The sequence below is a fragment of the Rattus norvegicus genome, chromosome 9, assembly GCF_021556685.1.
Source record: "Rattus norvegicus strain SHRSP/BbbUtx chromosome 9, alternate assembly SHRSP_T2T, whole genome shotgun sequence".
NCBI classification, from domain to species: domain Eukaryota; kingdom Metazoa; phylum Chordata; class Mammalia; order Rodentia; family Muridae; genus Rattus; species Rattus norvegicus.
In genome coordinates, this window is record NC_141542.1 from 21,031,637 (window position 1) to 21,053,437 (window position 21,801).

Here is a 21,801-nt window from a genome sequence, read left to right on the forward strand (position 1 = left end):
ATACAATCTCTTTCAAGGGGCAACCAATTTCAAAGTAGATCAGAAGAAATCTATTAAATAATACATTCATTGCCTGAGGTTTTAAGAAAATATTTTCCCATGATCACTGCCCTTTAACATACAATAGAAACATTACAGGGAGTGTGCCACCAGGCTAAGCTGCCTCTGCAAAGCCTGTCCTGCCCTGGCAGGTACAGGACATTTAATTCCAAGTCAATCTGGAAAGAGGTGAGAGCCCCAAGTTGCTCTGGGGATGTCAGAGCACAGCTCTCATGCACACTCCAGAGCACCTCTCCATTCTTTCCCAATGCCAAGGGCTTTCCAATCCCTGCTTCAGTTCTCCATACATCCCTGAACCCTCCCTTCCCCTACCCAGTGGGCTCACTTTGCATTGCCTCCTTCTGTCACTGCTTTCCCAGGGCAGAGGTGGGGTGGGCAGAACGAGTCCAAGGAGGGGCGCGGGTCTTCTACCTACCCTGATGATGCTGCTCTGGCGGGGCAGCCAGCGCTGCTTGCTGCTTGCTGTCCCTGGGGACCAGACCCGCAGACAGGCTAGGGATCCGCGGGAGCGCCAAGCCTCCAGGTCCTCTAGCAGGCTTCATCCCTGGACACTGAGAGGCTGCAGTCTCCGTTGGAAACCCCGCCGCTGTCATAGCGCGCCCTCTGGTGGCCGAGGTGACCCCCAACGCCGTTACCGCCCCCTTCCCTGGCTGCTTCCTCTGCTTTTTCTTTTCTTTTTTTCTTTCTCTTTTTGTTCGCGATGTGGCTCCTGGGAAGAGCTCGCCTCCAGCAAGGAGGACATCGTGCAGGCAGAATCACCTCTGGGGCCTGCCGGGGTCGGAGAGGGAGAGACAGGAGTCAACTTGGGCGGAGGCGCCCTGGCTGCCGGCGCCAAATATAATGCGCGCGCCCGGTCCCCTCAGCCCCCGCGCTCACCGAGGAGCTCAGTGTTCCCTGAGGCCCGGCTCGGGCGCGGTCCAGCGGCGGGGTGGGAAGGACACCTGTGCCCACTCCACGGTGCAGGACACACGGTGAGGCGCGACACGGGGAGGCGCGTGGCGTGGAGCTCCGGGCTGCGCCCAAACCGGTCAATCCCCCCTCAGGACTCTGCGGAGGCCCAGGGCAGCTTCTGCGGGCCCCCAGGCCCACCGTGACTTACCCAAGGTCATCGCCTCCGGAGCTTCGCGCTGCCCCAGGCTCGCGCAGCTTGGACATTGTGATTGTGGTTGCCACTCTCCTAGGCCGGCTCAGCAGGGCACAAGACAGCACCACCTTTCCTCACCTGAAGGTATCCTGATGGGGCTTCAGAGCCCACATCCAGCATGCGAGCCTCAGGGCACGGGGCCGGGGTCTTGTGTCTGCACCTTGTTTCCAGCCCCTCACACATATGGCAGCATCACACATATGGCTCCTTCTACCAACCGCCACTAATTACCATTTGGACATTCCATCACAGTGTTCTCAAGAAGAAAGATGCAAACAAACACAAAAAGAATGAAATTTAAAATCTTTTTTATCAAGCTGGAGAGATGGCTTGGTGGTTAAGAGCGCTGCTTCTCCATTGCTCCCAAGTTCAATTCCCAGCAACCACATGGTGACCTACAACTATCTGTAGTGGGATCCAATGCCCTCTTCTGTCTGAAGCTCTCTTCTGACATGCAGGCACACTCGCAGAGTGTTCATGTACATAAATAAATAAATCTTTAAAAATTAAACCTTCTAATCAGTTAATGTATCTACATCTAGAAACTAGAAAAGGGTTACAGCATTATTAAAAATAATTCAGAAATAGTAAAGGGATGTACGAGAGTCACAAAATTCACTGGGCAAGATGGTGTTTGCCTGGAATCCCAACACTCACAAGGCTGAGGTAGGTGGATTGCCTTGAGTTCAAGGCTAGAGTAAAGTGTGAGACCTTGTATTAGAAAACAAAACAGTTGCGGAGGGGATGGAGAGAGAGACAGAGAGACAGAGAGACAGAAGAGACAGAGAAACAGAGAGAGACCGAGAGGGAGACAGAGACAGAGAGACAGAGACAGAGAGAGACAGAAACAGAGAGAGACCTCGATGTCATTAACTGCACTGATGACAAGCTACTGAAGAATGTCAATGTCTCCTACCAAGCACTGAGATAATGCTAATGACAGAATGGGTTTCTTATTAAGATATCATAAACTATAGATGGAAAAGTAAAGGAATGTATAATAATTAAAAGAGAAATCAGACATTGGAAAGCCTAAATTTAGAAGACTGTATATGTTGAATTCATAGGGGAGGGAATGGGACGATGTGGGGGAGAGAATAATCAGAATAAATTATATATGCGTATGAAAATGTTAACTAAGAGCAACCAATTAAAAGAGAAAAGCAGGTTTATTTTACAATGAAATTGAGTTCCTATATGACACTATGTAGCATTTTGCAAATTGATTATATGAATTATCTGCAAGAAAAAATCAATTGTTACTAAAGATGTGGTTGTGTTCGTATTAATTACAAATGTTTTAAATTCTTTTTATTTATTTGCTTATTTATTGATTGATTTTTTTTAAGATAGGGTTTTCCTATATAGACCAGGATGACCTCAAAAAAGAGACCCACCTGCCTGTGCCTCCAAAGAGTTAGGATCAAAAGTGTATACTCACACATGAAAGTTACATTCTTAAAGTGATAAAAAAAGTACAGTTATCAAGTTGGTACAATTATTGAACAGTGATCAAGTGAATGGAAATATCAGAAACACATTTAAGGCATTAGGTCACTGTTGTTAAAAGGATCTTGAGCAGCATATGTAATTCAAATCATCCAGGAGACACATTTTGAAAAAAAAAAACAAGAAACTGGGTAAAATGATTTAAATATTTTAATCTATTAAAAATTTTAAAGTGCATTCGATATGAAAGCTGTAAGTGATATTCTTCACATTTTTGCTTATATACCATCTTCAATTTTATGTGCATTCTGCAAATATTGTCCATGTTTATTCAGGCTCTTAATATTTCCTCATGACATTCACAGAAATCATATTGAGCAAACTTTATATGTTGACGTATAATAGAATTGTATTCTACACAGTATAGCATAGATATATGTATACATAACTTCCCATATGTGTGTATATACATATGTAAATGGCTCAAGAAAATGAGTAACACTTTTTCATTGTGGTATTATTTTCATCAAAATCCTGAGAACATTGAAATGGCATTAAATACTGACCAGATGGGCAAAAAAAAAAAACAAAACAAAACAAAACAAAAAAAAACAAAACAAAACACCAAAAAATAAAACTCATATAAAGAATCTAACGATACTAGCAAAAGATGCAAAAATATTAAAGTCTCAACGAAAAAAAACCCAGATGAAATGCTGTATAATATTTTCTCAACTCTAGGATAATGTATTTTTGTAAAACTATCAATAAAAGGCCTGAATTTTGAAGAATTCAAAAGTAGTGCAGTATAATTATGCAGTGGTCAATACTGTTGCATACCATTTTACATAAGTGCATACACTCTCGTTCTTTTCTTCCGTGGTCTAGCAACGAACTCGGGTAGATTTATGGGGAACCATTGCACTATAGACTTAAACTGGATTAATTTGGGGATGAGTAAGTCATATTTTGTTAAAGTCGCTTTAAAAATAAACCTTTGGATATTAGTACAGCAAGTAATTCTCCCTGAAGGAAAAACCAGACACCAAGAACCTAGACCACTGCTGTCCAGGAGAAATTTCTAGATGATAGAAATATTCTATATCTGCTGTGTTTCTGGCTATGGATTCTGGCTGGCTGTTTGCCTCCTGGTTTGCCTGCTGTGACTAAAGAGGCAGATTTTAGTTCTAAGTTCAGTTCAACTCAAATAGCCATGTGTGACCAGTGGGTGGTATTTGGACAGTGTAGCCACAGAAAACTGAAGCAGTGTAACCAAAGACTCACCTAGGAGTCAGTTGACCTCCTAGAAGGTGACTTGGGAAAACGTTGGCATTGATAGCCTCTTGGGGAGCTCACCTTCACCAAAAGCAAACTGTGAATCCTTTACTCTTCTGCAATAGTCATAATGCAACTGGTCTCACACCCACCCCAACCCTCACCAAAGACACTTGAGAGGGAGCTGAACCCACTGTGTGCTTTAGATTTCAGTTTAGAAAGCATGTCCTTCAAAGTGGAGCAGACTGAGATTGCCAAGTCCTTTGTGTGGCTCCAGGGACTTGGGCCTGACCAGGGATGAGGAGGAAATGAAGAATGACATTGGACACACATACATGGGGAAGGCTGGGTCCGTGGGCTGGAGAAAATGCAGCATCCCAGAAGCTCATCATGTTTATTATATAGAGCTGGCCAGGAAGCAGGGTTGCTGCACAGGGCAGCAAGAAGGTGGGCATTACATGCAGATAAACAAGGAGGGGAGGACTATGCATATGCAACTGACAAGGGGCAGATTTAGCTAATCTCAGTAGGAGCAGTCTGTGCAGGGAGCAGTCTTCAGGCTTTAAATATCCAGATGGGGCCAGGGAGAAAGATAGAGTAGACTTTTTCTGCACACACTATCAACACCATCCTGAGAAGGCTTTGTCATGTCTCTGAGCCTCAAGGGGCATGGGGGCCTTTGCCTTTTCCCCACTGATAAATGGCTTTGGGTCCATGGCATGGTCATATCAGGTTTACAACACACATCCAGTTAGGGCTGCACTTCCTTAGGGCTTCCTCTGTTCCCACAGTGAGATCTCAAAAGAAAAACAGAAACCAAACAAACAAAAAATGTGCTCAGTGAACTGGTTAATTCCCTAACGTATATGGATCCAGTGTCCTAAGTCTAGGACTTCCTCAAAGGGTACAGAAAATCCTGTGGACCTAAAATAAGCAAGGAAAAAAAAAAGAAAAAAACAAAACAAAGACCCTTGTCCCCTCCAAAAAAATGAATGGGAGAAAAAATTATTAAAGGTTTTCATAGAAAATTGTTTAAGAAAAACACACGGGAATTGTACTTAATAGAGTTAGTGTGCTGAGATGTGGGTCCCACTCACAGCATGTAGCATTTGGAAGTCTCAGACAACTTAACAGAAGAGGACTCCTAATTATTCTTTGTGACCACTCTCCATATCCTACTCACAGCTTAATACTAACCTTCATAATTGAGTTGGGTATACTATTCACCATAGCAAATAATTGAAGCATTAGTGCACACAGACACACACACACACACACACACACACACACGCACACATACTCACACACATACACACACACACTCACACATACACACACACAAAACACATACAAAACACATACAAAACACACACACACTCAGGAGCACACACAAGAGAAATGCATATTCTATGAAGTTTCTTGGCATATTTTTATTTGTAAGCCTCAATGCTGGAGTATTCTTGGTTTTGCTTAAAGGGGGGAAAAGTCAGGCTTCATTTTCCCCCTTTTGAAATGACAGATATCTGTGTGTTAAACATACTCTGATGGCTGTCCAGGCTGCCTCGGCCTATTTGACAGCATCCAGGTCACCTTGGTCAGGACACTGGTTGCTCTTCTTATTGGATACTGGTTTGCATCACAAGAGTTTTTCACATCCTTACCAATATTAGAAGTTTGGTGACACAAGCAGCTTGACAAACAGTAAAATTATTGTGGTTTTGCCTTTGTGGAGGACATTAAAATTTACATGGTTTGCATATCACTTTTTTTTCTTAGCATTTAGTCCTGGTTTAGTGCAGTTCAAATGTGGCCATGCAGCCAGCATCCCTTTGCTCCAGGCTCTCAGCACCCCATTCCTGTCACTGATCTGATGCATACTTGGTCCCAGAGATGGACAGCAGAGGGACTTGACACACAGCATCCACTCTGCTCCACTGCTTTGCTTTTTGTAAATTCTTTACAATGGCTAGTTCTTGATTTATTATTACTATGAACCTGACTTGTCTTGATATTTTGAGATACGATCTTATTACGCAGACCAGGGTGGCCTTGATTTCCCAATTCTCTGGACTTAGTCTTCCACCATTCCCTGATTCTCAATTTGTTATTAGATGTAGTTGTATGGCCCCATTTCCAAATCAAATGTTCTTCTGGCTTTATGACTTTGCCCTTTCCACAGACTTTTATTAATTATGCAAAGTAGATGGTGTTTAATGTTTAAATACTAGATATATTAACTCGACAGCCCCCAAGACAACCCTGTGAATTAAACACTCATTATCATCCTCACTGTGCAGATAAGGGAATTGAGTCACACAAAGGTAAAATAACTTCTCCACAGTTGAACATCTAATGGGTGTGAGAGCCAAGCTTTGAGTCCAACTACAAAGTAGATAGGCCTATAATGGGTTGGTCTGTGCTGCTGTATATTCAAATGCTAAATTCTGTACCCTAAGGTGCTGTTGCTCCAAGACAAGGAAATCCTCATGTATACCAGATTTTTTTTTTTTTTGCCTCCTAAGTTATCCCTGATTGGTTAATAAAATCCCTACAACAAGGGCTGGGCAGAAGGGAGGGGAAAGAGCAAAGTTTGCCTGGGCCTGGGGGCTCAGGCAGGGTCCATGAGGAGAGGGAAAGGACATGGAGGAGAAGGAAGGAGACACCACCCCATAGGGTAGGTGGATCATGAGTGTATTACCATGAGGGGCAGCCTGTCAGAACAGGAGTGGCCCAGGCAGAGCATGGCAAGCAATACCTCAGGGTTATGGACAGGGAAGCAGAAAAAATAGCACAGAGGGTTGATGTCTGCCCAGCTCTAGTACTTTAAGGCTTATTCTAAATCTAAAAGTTTTGTGTCTTTTATTTGGGAACTAAATGATCTACGGTGGGGGAGAAACCCCCTAATAATATTTACTGTAGCAATGGCCACTCAATTACTGTGGTATTTTAAATATAACACACATTGAATTTCACAATTCATATGCAAGGCTTTTTATGTTTCCAAAGTGACTGTACACCTGAGGTCATGTCTAGGTATAGAGACAGAACATGGCAGAAATGCTGAGAACATTTTAAGGTCATCACACTGACCACATGAAAGCCACAGGCTATACAGACTATGATGGATGAGGAGAAGGCTTAGTGCTCTCTGGAGTCCCCTTCCCTAGACTTGGGATAAGACTTCCAGTAAGCCAAGACCATATTCCTCTTCCATTTCTCAAGGAGCCAGGGGTAGACCCACATATATGATTTCTTTGCCTGCAGGGTTGTTTTTTTTCCAAGCGCTGCCCTGTTTGAGGACTTGGCAAAGGTAAGCACCATCAGAGGAAGGCCAGCATATGGATTCTGTGTAACTCTGCTCTGACAGCATGTACCTATAAAGTACTGGAAGCCTTGCTGGAAAGATTAATCAATCTCTAGGATCAAAAGGAAGCAACCTGAGGGGCACATGATTGTAAATTAAGTCTGAAACCATAGCCCAGTATGGAAGTTCAGCCTTGGATCTTACATCAAACAGCGATAGCATCCAAAAGAAACACAAAACTGAAATGGCAAGGTGACTGGTAATGACCTCATGGCAAGCATATCTAAGTCATGTGGAAAGATCCCAGTGCATAGACATCTAGCAAAGATACATGTCCATGAAGCTGTCACCAAGAATCCCCATTCTGTGTTCTAAAATACTTTATATATACACACACACAGTGAATACTCATTTATGCTCAGCTATGGGGATTGATTCTCTGGGAATCTGACTTTGAGATTGACATAGATGTATAAAGGTGTTTGATAAGTGCTCTTGGGGACCATGGCTGTGACAAAGAGGAGAGAAGAGGATGGGGCGGAGAGCACTCTGGCTCTAATGCAGTCACAAGGGTATGCAGGCAGCCCTGTGTGGGGCTCAGGAGCTGGCCTGACCCTGAAGTCAGCCTGCACTGGAACAAGGAGGAGGCCCGGCCTTAAAGTCTCCATTGGCTACGGACGAGGTTCCTGGTCAGAACCTAGTTACCACATTGTAACCACATAGCCATCCCTTCTCCATTATCATTCTTCCTGAATTTCCAAGTCCTATCATGAGGATATTTGGGGCTCCACTCTGATCTTTTACTCAGAGCAAACATAAAAATCAGGTGGATGGGCAGGGAGTGGAATGGCCTAAGGTTAGGCTAAACCTCAATTTTAATGTGTCCATAAGTTCAGGAGGGAGTCCATTGGCATTGTCATCTGTGGCTTCTGTGTCCTTATCCCGGGTGAGCTGACTCTGTGATACGATGCCACCTCACCTCACAGATGTCAGGGTGAAAATCATGTATGACTTTTCTGGGAAGAACTCTGCCTTTTCCTACCATCTGGAGTTATACAACATCTCTATGTACAGCTCAGAAGAGAGGGGTGGAGATTGTGGAGGCCTTAGAAGTTGAGGATCTTTTCTGATTAAGGCACATATTTTTTCCTATGTAATTTTCCCCTTGCTCTTTCCCTAATGATGGTTGACTTCATTCCTGGCCTGAAGTAAACTGGATTCCAAGGTTTTGGATTAGGGAAGTCCCTATTTTTGAGATGACAGGCCCAGCAAGGGATCCCACTGCATACAGGTTCCTATTCCCAAGGAAGTTGTTGCTGCAGAATCACAGCATGGGGGCAGCAGCACAGGATATCTCCCAGCTTTCTCTCCTGCACCTGCTGCAACTGTAATAAGGCTGTTTGTTTGTTTGTTTGTTTGTTTGTTTGTTTGCTTTTTATTGGAAATACCTAAAAGCTGGTCAGAGTTAATACATGCCTTTAATACCAGCACCCACAAGGTATTTTTGTTTTTGCTTTTGTTTTTGTTTTATTTCATTTCATAATTTCTGTAATTGTTGTTAGAATTCTTATTGTTTTCTTTGGTAATTCCGTCAAGCTATTCACTCTGTACCTAGAATGTGAAGCCCATGCTCTGCATGGTCCTGTTATTCATGTTAAGGATTTTATTCTTACCACCGATGCCACAGATGAACACAATATTTACTTTCAAATCAGGGAAACAGGCATAAAGAGGAGAGCTATGTAGTTTGGTCTCAGGTAAGCAGGCAATCAGGAGTGTAGGATGGCTTCCCAATGTTTTGGATTAGGTAAGCTTCTGTTATTGAGATGAAAGGCCTCTGCTGAAACCTTCAGTTGAGTAACAGAGAGCCTGTAAAGACTGAAAGAGTGGTTGCACCTTGAAGGTGAAGGCTGGCCCTTCAGTGCCTCTGCAGCCTGAGGCAGAGTAATTTTAGGAACACAAGAGCACTTGGCCAGAGATCATGGGGACTGCATTTTGCTTGAGCCCTGAGACCTGGATGAGAGGAGGCCTCCACAGTCCTGATAAAGGGAAGCAGAGTCACATAGATGCGAGGGAACAATGGATCTATGATCTGCATGTTATCCACTTCATTTATCTTTGCTGTGTACATAGTATATGTAAACGACAAGGGCATCCTACTTTATCACATCTAGTCTCTCTAGATGTTAAAGCAAGTGCAAGTGTAAACACAGTAGAGTTAGTTCAGCAATACATTGTATCCCATTTTGTTAAAGACCTTTATTTTATTTCTATTTATATATTTTTTCTTTTTCACTTTACGTTCTGCTCACTGACTACTGATACTTAATTACTCTCTCCCACAATCCTTCCCCAATTCTCCTGGCACAGTCTTCTCTGAGTGTATGAGGGCCAACTGTCTCAGTACCTCCCTTCTTTTACCAAAGCCTTTCCTGGGGGCATTGGTGAGGATGCTGGTTTTGAATGCCTTGGACTTGGCTTTCTTCGTGCTCCAGTTTGCTGGCTTTGAGAAGTTTGTGAAGAACTGTGTGTGAACTTGGTACTTCCTCTAGATGGTACACAAGAGGCAGTGGTTTTGTTAGTATTTTTGAGAGTATATTTCAATCAAACCTCTCCTACTAATATCCTAACAATGACAAAGGTAATGGGAGGCTACACATCTATTTCATTAGTTTTCAGTTCTTCTCAGACCAGCAGTGTAGAAGCCCACAAAGCTGGCAAAGTGAAGTGAGGTCTCGCAGGGGTCCTAAGAGCACAGTCCTACTTTCTTAGAGTAACTCCTAGGGACTTACCATAACCATACACCCATAGCTCCATATGCACTGGACCCCAGTGAAGTGCTCAACATTCATTGCTTTTGTCGCTCAGTTTGCCACAAATGGTAGAAATCTGAAAAGTTCAGCAAATTTGAAGGTGTGAATAACTCCCAGTGACTGGAGTAAGCTCAAACAGTCTGTGACAACGAAGAAATGATTAAGTATCCAAGAGAGAAGACCCTCACCAGGATCGTAGTCCTATTCCAGTAAGAAAATTTAATAATGAGGCTTCAGGTGAAAAGATAAATTAGGAGGTCTAGGCCAAATATTTTATCCTCTGCTCTCAGGGTTGCAGCCATTCTGTCAGCCCTTCCTGGCCTCTCACAGGATCAGAGTTCTCACCTGGAAGCAGGAATATCTGGAAGGCACATAATACATATCCACAGACGACTCTTAGGGTACAAACTGACAGGCAACTTCAAGGCTTAAAGTTATTCTCTCTCTCTCTCTCTCTCTCTCTCTCTCTCTCTCTCTCTCTCTCTCTCTCTCTCTCTCAGCTTGAGGCTGCACACACTCTGCATTCTTTAGTGCACTCTGCCTTTTTTATTGCAGTTTTCTTTTCTCAAACTCCCACAATCATGCACACGTCTGTTCATTACCCTTTCCTTCTCACACACACTCTTCATACACACCTCATACATATCTCACACACACCACATGCACTCTCCTTTCATGCACACACACAATCTTCATACATACCTCACATTCTCTCCTCACTCATTTTCAAATTCTCCTCTTTTTTTTTTTTGATTTTTTTTTTTATTAACTTGAGTATTTCTTATATACATTTCGAGTGTTATTCCCTTTCCCGGTTTCCGGGCAAACATCCCCCTCCCCCCTCCCCTCCCTTATGGGTGTTCCCCTCCCAACCCTCCCTCCATTGCCGCCCTCCCCCCATAGACTAGTTCACTGGGGGTTCAGTCTTAGCAGGACCCAGGGCTTCCCCTTCCACTGGTGCTCTTACTAGGATATTCATTGCTACCTATGGGGTCAGAGTCCAGGGTCAGTCCATGTATAGTCTTTAGGTAGTGGCTTAGTCCCTGGAAGCTCTGATTGCTTGGCATTGTTGTACTTTTGGGGTCTCGAGCCCCTTCAAGCTCTTCCAGTTCTTTCTCTGATTCCTTCAATAGGGGACCTATTCTCAGTTCAGTGGTTTGCTGCTGGCATTCGCCTCTGTATTTGCTGTATTCTGGCTGTGTCTCTCAGGAGAGATCTACATCCGGCTCCTGTCGGTCTGCACTTCTTTGCTTCATCGATCTTGTCTAATTGGGTGGCTGTATATGTATGGGCCACATGTGGGGCAGGCTCTGAATGGGTGTTCCTTCAGTCTCTGTTTTAATCTTTGCCTCTCCCTTCCCTGCCAAGGGTATTCTTTTTCCTCATTTAAAGAAGGAGTGAAGCATTCACATTTTGATCATCCGTTTTGAGTTTCGTTTGTTCTAGGGATCTAGGGTAATTCAAGCATTTGGGCTAATAGCCACTTATCAATGAGTGCATACCATGTATGTCTTTCTGTAATTGGGTTAGCTCACTCAGGATGATATTTTCCAGTTCCAACCATTTGCCTACGAATTTCATAAACTCGTTGTTTTTGATAGCTGAGTAATATTCCATTGTGTAGATGTACCACATTTTCTGTATCCATTCCTCTGTTGAAGGGCATCTGGGTTCTTTCCAGTTTCTGGCTATTATAAATAAGGCTGCGATGAACATAGTGGAGCACGTGTCTCTTTTATATGTTGAGGCATCTTTTGGGTATATGCCCAAGAGAGGTATAGCTGGATCCTCAGGCAGTTCAATGTCCAATTTTCTGAGGAACCTCCAGACTGATTTCCAGAATGGTTTTACCAGTCTGCAATCCCACCAACAATGGAGGAGTGTTCCTCTTTCTCCACATCCTCGCCAGCATCTGCTGTCACCTGAGTTTTTGATCTTAGCCATTCTCACTGGTGTGAGGTGAAATCTCAGGGTTGTTTTGATTTGCATTTCCCTTATGACTAAAGATGTTGAACATTTCTTTAGGTGTTTCTCGGCCATTCGGCATTCCTCAGCTGTGAATTCTTTGTTTAGCTCTGAACCCCATTTTTTAATAGGGTTATTTGTTTCCCTGCGGTCTAACTTCTTGAGTTCTTTGTATATTTTGGATATAAGGCCTCTATCTGTTGTAGGATTGGTAAAGATCTTTTCCCAATCTGTTGGTTGCCATTTTGTCCTAACCACAGTGTCCTTTGCCTTACAGAAGCTTTGCAGTTTTATGAGATCCCATTTGTCGATTCTTGATCTTAGAGCATAAGCCATTGGTGTTTTGTTCAGGAAATTTTTTCCAGTGCCCATGTGTTCCAGATGCTTCCCTAGTTTTTCTTCTATTAGTTTGAGTGTGTCTGGTTTGATGTGGAGGTCCTTGATCCACTTGGACTTAAGCTTTGTACAGGGTGATAAGCATGGATCGATCTGCATTCTTCTACATGTTGCCCTCCAGTTGAACCAGCACCATTTGCTGAAAATGCTATCTTTTCTCCATTGGATGGTTTTGGCTCCTTTGTCAAAAATCAAGTGACCATAGGTGTGTGGGTTCATTTCTGGGTCTTCAATTCTATTCCATTGGTCTATCTGTCTGTCTCTGTACCAATACCATGCAGTTTTTATCACTATTGCTCTGTAATACTGCTTGAGTTCAGGGATAGTGATTCCCCCTGAAGTCCTTTTATTGTTGAGGATAGCTTTAGCTATCCTGGGTTTTTTGTTATTCCAGATGAAGTTGCAAATTGTTCTGTCTAACTCTTTGAAGAATTGGATTGGTATTTTGATGGGGATTGCATTGAATCTGTAGATTGCTTTTGGTAAAATGGCCATTTTTACTATATTAATCCTGCCAATCCATGAGCATGGGAGATCTTTCCATCTTCTGAGGTCTTCTTCAATTTCTTTCCTCAGTGTCTTGAAGTTCTTATTGTACAGATCTTTTACTTGCTTGGTTAAAGTCACACCGAGGTACTTTATATTATTTGGGTCTATTATGAAGGGTGTCGTTTCCCTAATTTCTTTCTCGGCTTGTTTCTCTTTTGTATAGAGGAAGGCAACTGATTTATTTGAGTTAATTTTATACCCAGCCACTTTGCTGAAGTTGTTTATCAGCTTTAGTAGTTCTCTGGTGGAACTTTTGGGATCACTTAAATATACTATCATGTCATCTGCAAATAGTGATATTTTGACCTCTTCTTTTCCGATCTGTATCCCCTTGATCTCCTTTTGTTGTCTGATTGCTCTGGCTAGAACTTCAAGAACTATATTGAATAAGTAGGGAGAGAGTGGGCAGCCTTGTCTAGTCCCTGATTTTAGTGGGATTGCTTCAAGTTTCTCTCCATTTAGTTTAATGTTAGCAACTGGTTTGCTGTATATGGCTTTTACTATGTTTAGGTATGGGCCTTGAATTCCTATTCTTTCCAGGACTTTTATCATGAAGGGGTGTTGAATTTTGTCAAATGCTTTCTCAGCATCTAATGAAATGATCATGTGGTTCTGTTCTTTCAGTTTGTTTATATAATGGATCACGTTGATGGTTTTCCGTATATTAAACCATCCCTGCATGCCTGGAATGAAGCCTACTTGATCATGGTGGATGATTGTTTTGATGTGCTCTTGGATTCAGTTTGCCAGAATTTTATTGAGTATTTTTGCGTCGATATTCATAAGGGAAATTGGTCTGAAGTTCTCTTTCTTTGTTGGGTCTTTGTGTGGTTTAGGTATAAGAGTAATTGTGGCTTCATAGAAGGAATTCGGTAGGGCTCCATCTGTTTCAATTTTGTGGAATAGTTTGGATAATATTGGTATGAGGTCTTCTATGAAGGTTTGATAGAATTCTGCACTAAACCCGTCTGGACCTGGGCTCTTTTTGGTTGGGAGACCTTTAATGACTGCTTCTATTTCCTTAGGAGTTATGGGGTTGTTTAACTGGTTTATCTGTTCCTGATTTAACTTCGATACCTGGTATCTGTCTAGGAAATTGTCCATTTCCTGAAGATTTTCAAATTTTGTTGAATATAGGTTTTTATAGTAAGATCTGATGATTTTTTGAATTTCCTCTGAATCTGTAGTTATGTCTCCCTTTTCATTTCTGATTTTGTTAATTTGGACGCACTCTCTGTGTCCTCTCGTTAGTCTGGCTAAGGGTTTATCTATCTTGTTGATTTTCTCAAAGAACCAACTTTTGGTTCTGTTGATTCTTTCTATGGTCCTTTTTGTTTCTACTTGGTTGATTTCAGCTCTGGGTTTGATTATTTCCTGCCTTCTACTCCTCCTGCGTGTATTTGCTTCTTTTTGTTCTAGAGCTTTTAGGTGTGCTGTCAAGCTGCTGACATATGCTCTTTCCTGTTTCTTTCTGCAGGCACTCAGCGCTATGAGTTTTCCTCTTAGCACAGCTTTCATTGTGTCCCATAAGTTTGAGTATGTTGTATCTTCATTTTCATTAAATTCTAAAAAGTTTTTAATTTCTTTCTTTATTTCTTCCTTGACCAGGGTATCATTGAGTAGAGCATTGTTCAATTTCCACGTATATGTGGGCATTCTTCCCTTATTGTTATTGAAGACCAGTTTTAGGCCGTGGTGGTCCGATAGCACGCATGGGATTATTTCTATCTTTCTGTACCTGTTGAGGCCCGTTTTTTGACCAATTATATGGTCAATTTTGGAGAAAGTACCATGAGGAGCTGAGAAGAAGGTATATCCTTTTGCTTTAGGATAGAATGTTCTATAAATATCCGTTAAGTCCATTTGGCTCATGACTTCTCTTAGTCTGTCGACATCACTGTTTAATTTCTGTTTCCATGATCTGTCCATTGATGAGAGTGGGGTGTTGAAATCTCCCACTATTATTGTGTGAGGTGCAATGTGTGTTTTGAGCTTTAGTAAGGTTTCTTTTACGTATGTAGGTGCCCTTGTATTTGGGGCATAGATATTTAGGATTGAGAGTTCATCTTGGTGGATTTTTCCTTTGATGAATATGAAGTGTCCTTCCTTATCTTTTTTGATGACTTTTAGTTGGAAATTGATTTTATTTGATATTCGAATGGCTACTCCAGCTTGCTTCTTCTGACCATTTGCTTGGAAAGTTGTTTTCCAGCCTTTCACTCTGAGGTAGTGTCTGTCTTTGTCTCTGAGGTGTGTTTCCTGTAGGCAGCAGAATGCAGGGTCCTCGTTGCGTATCCAGTTTGTTAATCTATGTCTTTTTATTGGGGAGTTGAGGCCATTGATATTGAGAGATATTAAGGAATAGTGATTATTGTTTCCCTTTATATTCATATTTGGATGTGAGGTTATGTTTGTGTGCTTTCATTATCTTTGTTTTGTTGCCAAGACGATTAGTTTCTTGCTTCTTCTAGGGTATAGCTTGCCTCCTTATGTTGGGCTTTACCATTTATTATCCTTTGTAGTGCTGGATTTGTAGAAAGATATTGTGTAAATTTGGTTTTGTCATGGAATATCTTGGTTTCTCCATCAATGTTAATTGAGAGTTTTGCTGGATACAGTAACCTGGGCTGGCATTTGTGTTCTCTTAGGGTCTGTATAACATCAGTCCAGGATCTTCTGGCCTTCATAGTTTCTGGCGACAAGTCTGGTGTGATTCTGATAGGTCTCCCTTTATATGTTACTTGACCTTTTTCCCTTACTGCTTTTAATATTCTTTCTTTATTTTGTGCGTTTGGTGTTTTGACAATTATGTGACGGGAGGTGTTTCTTTTCTGGTCCAATCTATTTGGAGTTCTGTAGGCTTCTTGTATGTCTATGGGTATCTCTTTTTTTAGGTTAGGGAAGTTTTCTTCTATGATTTTGTTGAAGATATTTACTGGTCCTTTGAGCTGGGAGTCTTCACTCTCTTCTATACCTATTATCCTTAGGTTTGATCTTCTCATTGAGTCCTGGATTTCCTGTATGTTTTGGACCAGTAGCTTTTTCCGCTTTACATTATCTTTGACAGTTGAGTCAATGATTTCTATGGAATCTTCTGCTCCTGAGATTCTCTCTTCCATCTCTTGTATTCTGTTGGTGAAGCTTGTATCTACAGCTCCTTGTCTCTTCTTTTGGTTTTCTATATCCAGGGTTGTTTCCATGTGTTCTTTCTTGATTGCTTCTATTTCCATTTTTAATTCCTTCAACTGTTTGTTTGTGTTTTCCTGGAATTCTTTCAGGGATTTTTGCGATTCCTCTCTGTAGGCTTTTACTTGTTTATTAATGTTTTCCTGTGCTTCCCTAAGTGTGTTCATGTCTTTCTTGAAGTCCTCCAGCATCATCATCAAATATGATTTTGAAACTATATCTTGCTTTTCTGGTACGTTTGGATATTCCGTGTTTGCTTTGGTGGGAGAATTGGGCTCCGATGATGCCATGTAGTCTTGGTTTCTGTTGCTTGGGTTCCTGCGCTTGCCTCTCGCCATCAGATTATCTCTAGTGTTACTTTGTTCTGCTATTTCTGACAGTGGCTAGACTGTCCTATAAGCCTGTGTGTCAGGAGTGCTGTAGACCTGTTTTCCTCTCTTTCAGTCAGTTATGGGGACAGAGTGTTCTGCTTTCGGGCGTGTAGTTTTTCCTCTCTACAGGTCTTCAGCTGTTCCTGTGGGCCTGTGTCTTGAGTTCACCAGGCAGCTTTCTTGCAGCAGAAAATTTGGTCTTACCTGTGGTCCTGAGGCTCAAGTTCGCTCATGGGGTGCTGCCCACGGGCTCTCTGCAGCGGCAGCAATCAGGAAGACCTGTGCCGCCCCTCCGGGAGATTCAGTGCACCAGGGTTCCAGATGGTCTTTGGCTTTTTCCTCTGGCGTCCGAGATGTGTGTGCAGGGAGCAGTCTCTTCTGGTTTCCCAGGCTTGTCTGCCTCTCTGAAGGTTTAGCTCTCCCTCCCACAGGATTTGGGTGCAGAGAACTGTTTATCCGGTCTGTTTCTTTCAGGTTCCGGCGGTGTCTCAGGCGCAGGGGTCCTGCCGCTCCTGGGCCCTCCCCCACGGGAGCCCAGAGGCCTTATACAATTTTCTCTTGGGCCAGGGATGTGGGCAGGGGTGAGCAGTGTTGGTGGTCTCTTCCGCTCTGCAGCCTCAGGAGTGCCCACCTGACCAGGCGGTTGGGTCTCTCTCTCACCGGGTCTGGGAGCAGAGAGCTGCTGCGGGCCGGGATTCGCGTTCTCCTCCCTTTTGTGCCCAAGAAGGCCATCCTCTTCTACATATGCACCTGTAGCCATGAGTCTGTCCATGTGTACTCTTTCGATGGTGGTTTTGGCCCTGGGAGCTCTGGGTGTTTCTTAGTGTTGTTCTTATGGGGCTGTAAACCCCTTCAGCTCCCTCAATCCTTTCTCTTACTCCTCCATTGGGGACCCTGCTCTCAGCTGAATGGTTGGCCTCAAGCATCTGCCTCTGTATTTGTCATGCTCTTTACCCCACTCTTTTGAGCAGATGTATTGTCTTGGAGTGATGATGTATAGACAAATAGATGATTTCTTAATTCCTAATGATGGTTCTATAAGAATTCTTAAAATTAGATTAGTAATTTTAAGCTTTTATAATAGGACTGCTATTATGTTCTTTCTGGTAATCAAAATTGCATTGAGAACTCTGCCATTCTTAAAGTGTCATGAGTGAATTGCTTCTGCAATACCAAGCAGGCATCTACAAATTAGAGCCCATTCTAAGAGGGTATTATCCAATTAACCAAGGTTCATAAAAAGAGAACTAATGATTTACTATAGGTGAAAGGACTGAACGTAAATAATTGACTGGATTTGCCTATAGGTAATTTCACTTATTCTTTTCTCATAAAAATTACAGCTTTTACTCTCCATGAACGTGCAGAGCCAGTAACAGATGGTGACTGTTTATCCAGATGATTACTCTTCATGGATATGCATGTAAACATTCTCTGTCGTAAACTGATTATCCAACTTATGATTTGAATTCCTGTGCAAAGTTGTGGTGAACTTTTCACCATGTGATGCTGTGTTCAGAAAGATATAAAAATGCTGCGGACAAAGAGAGAGAAAGCTTTTTAGACAGAACTCAACAGAACAGAACAGAACTGAAGAAGAACTTTGAAGTAAAGGCATATCGTTGAGAGTAAGGCATTGAGAGTAAGGAAATCATTGTGTGATAAGAGCAAGAGGAAAGGAGATAAGAAGAAGAGAGCAAGGAGAACCTTTAAAGCTAAACTTTATGGAGGCAAACTTTTGTAGAAATTTTAGGAAAACGGAAGAACTTAGAAATAAAGGTTAAAATCACTGCTCTTCAGCCTTCAGCCTGGCTCACTGGCTAGCCTCTGCTCTTCAGTCAGGTTCACTGGCTAGCCTCTGCTCTTCAGCTTGGCTCACTGGCTAGCCTCTGCTCTTCAGTCAGGCTCACTGGCTAGCCTCTGCTCTTCAGTCAGGCTCACTGGCTAGCCTGTCCTCTTCAGCTTGGCTCATTGGCCTATGGGGCCCTAGCACATCGCTTAACCATCTGCTCATGACTGCCTGACCACAATGACAACCTGACTGCCCTGACTTCTTAAAGTTGTCCTCTAGAAAGAGCACAAGAAACTAAAGAGAAAAACCACAGGGACCTTTTCCAATGGGCTTTTTTCAACCTTAAGTACTTTCGTTATTTCTTTAAAAAGGTGAAATATAATTTCTGTAATTCATATGTCCAAGAGAGCTGTGCAGTAGTCATTGCTTTATGGAATTTGTTGCTAAATCAAAAGATTCCTTTATTCTATTACGACGTTATCTGTATGTTGTAAGATGTATCTTTGGAAAACACAACACCAAATTCCTAAAATCTAGATGTTTTAAGACGTCAGCTCATGGACAAACATAACTGCTTACCTATCTAGACTGGCCTTTTTTGCTATACTGCAGGTACAATCAATTTTCCACATTACTTCCATGATTTTCAAGAATGATTAAGAGAAAAATAAGTTGAACATAATGGCCAGAAAGGGGATTCTGTCAGGTTGTCTTGTGTGGGACCAGATACCAAGCTATGACTGGTAAGCCTAAAATCACCTGTTCCCGAAACTGACAGAACTTACAGAAAATACATACGTTCTTATCATTCCTCTGCCCCGATGATCAGAGATTCATTGAGCACCTACTACGATCCTAGCACTGTGCATCTAAGGGTGTAATGGTTAATCAAAAACTTAATAAAAAGCTTAATTAAGGAATAAAGAAAAATGAACCATAATTTTGAAACTCAGAATTCAATATAGGCAAAACCACCATTTCTATTTTTTTATTTATTAACTTGAGTATTTTTTATATACATTTCGAGTGTTATTCCCTTTCCCGGTTTCCGGGCAAACTTCCCCTTCCTCCCCTCCCCTTCTTAATGGGTGTTCCCCTCCCCATCCTCCCCCCTTGCTGCCCTCCCCCCAACAATCTAGTTCACTGGTGGTTCAGTCTTAGCAGGACCCAGGGCTTCCCCTTCCACTGGTGCTCTTACTAGGATATTCATTGCTACCTATGAGGTCAGTGTCCAGGGTCAGTCCATGTATATAGTCTTTAGGTAGTGGCTTAGTCCCTGGAAGCTCTGGTTGCTTGGCATTGTTGTACATATGGGGTCTCGAGCCCCTTTAAGCTCTTCCACTTCTTTCTCCGATTCCTTCAACGGGCGTACTATTCTCAATTCAGTGGTTTGCTGCTGGAATACGCCTCTGTGTTTGCTGTATTCTGGCTGTGTCTCTCGGGAGAGATCTACATCCCGCTCCTGTCGGCCTGCACTTCTTTGCTTCGTCCATCTTGTCTAATTGGATGGCTGTATATGCATGGGCCACATGTGGGGCAGGCTCTGAATGGGTGTTCCTTCTGTGTCTGTTTTAATCTTTGCCTCTCTATTCCCTGCCAAGGGTATTCTTGTTCCCCTTTTAAAGAAGGAGTGAAGCATTCACATTTTGATCATCTGTCTTGAGTTTCATTTGTTCTAGGCATCTAGGGTAATTCAAGCATTTGGGCTAATAGCCACTTATCAATGAGTGCATACCATGTGTGTTTTTCTGTGATTGGGTTACCTCACTCAGGATGGTATTTTCCAGTTCCGAACATTTGCCCACGAATTTCATAAAGTCATTGTTTTTGATAGCTGAGTAATATTCCATTGTGTAGATGTACCACATTTTCTGTATCCATTCCTCTGTTGAAGGGCATCTGGGTTCTTTCCAGCTTCTGGCTATTATAAATAAGGCTGCGATGAACATAGTGGAGCATGTGACTTTTTTATATGTTGGGGCATCTTTTGGGTATATGCCCAAGAGAGGTATAGCTGGATCCTCAGGCAGTTCAATGTCCAATTTTCTGAGGAACCTCCAGACTGATTTCCAGAATGGTTGTACCAGTCTGCAATCCCACCAACAATGGAGGAGTGTTCCTCTTTCTCCACATCCTCGCCAGCATCTGCTGTCACCTGAGTTTTTGATCTTAGCCATTCTCACTGGTGTGAGGTGAAATCTCAGGGTTGTTTTGATTTGCATTTCCCTTATGACTAAAGATGTTGAACATTTCTTTAGGTGTTTCTCTGCCATTTGGCATTCCTCAGCTGTGAATTTTTGTTTAGCTCTGAACCTGCTGCAGGCTTTTGAGATGTCTCCATCCCGGCCCTCTGCTGGCAGTCCCTGTCATTGTATGTTGTCCCCAGCATTAGCCAGAGCAATCAGACAACAGGAGGAGGTCAAAGGGATACAGATTGGAAAGGAAGAAGTCAAAATATAACTATTGCAGAGGATAGGATAGTATACATGAGACACCCCAAAAGTTACACCAGAGAACTCCTAAGTCTGATAAACAACTTCAGCAAAGTGGCTGGGTATAAAATTAACTCAAACAAATCAGTAGACTTCCTCTACACAAAAGATAAACAAGCTGAGAAAGAAATTAGGGAAATGACACCTTTCATAATAGTCTCAAATTATATAAAAATACATCAGTGTGACTTTTATGAAGCAAGTGAAAGATCTGTGTGACAAGAACTTCCAGTATCTGAAGAAAGAAATTGAAGGTCTCAGAAGATGGAAAGATCTCCCATGCTCATGGCTTGACGGGATGAAGATAGTAAAAATGGCCATTTTTCCAAAAGTGACCTACAGATTGAAAGCAACCCCCAACAAAATGCCAAATCAATTGTTCATAGGGTTAGAAGAAATAATTTGCAAATTCATTTGGAATAACAAGTAAGGCAGGATAGCTAAATCTATCCTCAACAATAGAGGACTTCCCTGGGAATCAGCACCCATGAACTCAAGCAGTTTACAGAGCATTAGTGATAAAAACTGTATGGTATTGGTACAGAGACAGGAAGATAGACCAGTGGAATAGAACTGCAGACACAGAAATGAACCAGCACACCTATGGTCACTTGGTTTTCGACAAAGGAGACAAAAGCATCCAGTAGAAAAAAGATAGCATTTTCAGCAAATGGTGCTGGTTCCACTGGACGTCAGCACATGGAAGAGTCCAAATCATCCCCTTCTTATTGCCCTGTGTAAAGCTTATGTCCAGGTGGATCAAGGACCTCTACATCAAAACAGATACACTCAATCTATAGAAGCAAAAGTGGGGAAGCATCTTGAACACAAGGACACTGGAAAAAATTTCCTGAGCAAAACATGAATGGCTTATGCTCTACGATCAAGAGTAGTCAAATGGGACCTCATAAAGGTACAAAGCTTCTGTAAGGCAAAGGACACTGTGGTTAGGACAAAACACAAACCAACAGATTGAGAAAAGACCTTTACTAATCCTACAACTGA

General features: G+C 42.3%; 1 long non-coding RNA gene across 1 annotated transcript in view; it reads right to left on the bottom strand.

Annotated features, from left to right (window-relative positions):
* LOC148003455 (uncharacterized) overlaps positions 1–828 on the bottom strand; it is a 39,864-nt gene extending 39,036 nt beyond the window's left edge. The window contains exon 1 of the long non-coding RNA XR_015629376.1: positions 476–828. This is a non-coding gene — a long non-coding RNA (uncharacterized LOC148003455). The remainder of the gene's footprint in view (positions 1–475) is intronic.
* Between the last annotated feature and the right edge of the window lie 20,973 nt (positions 829–21,801).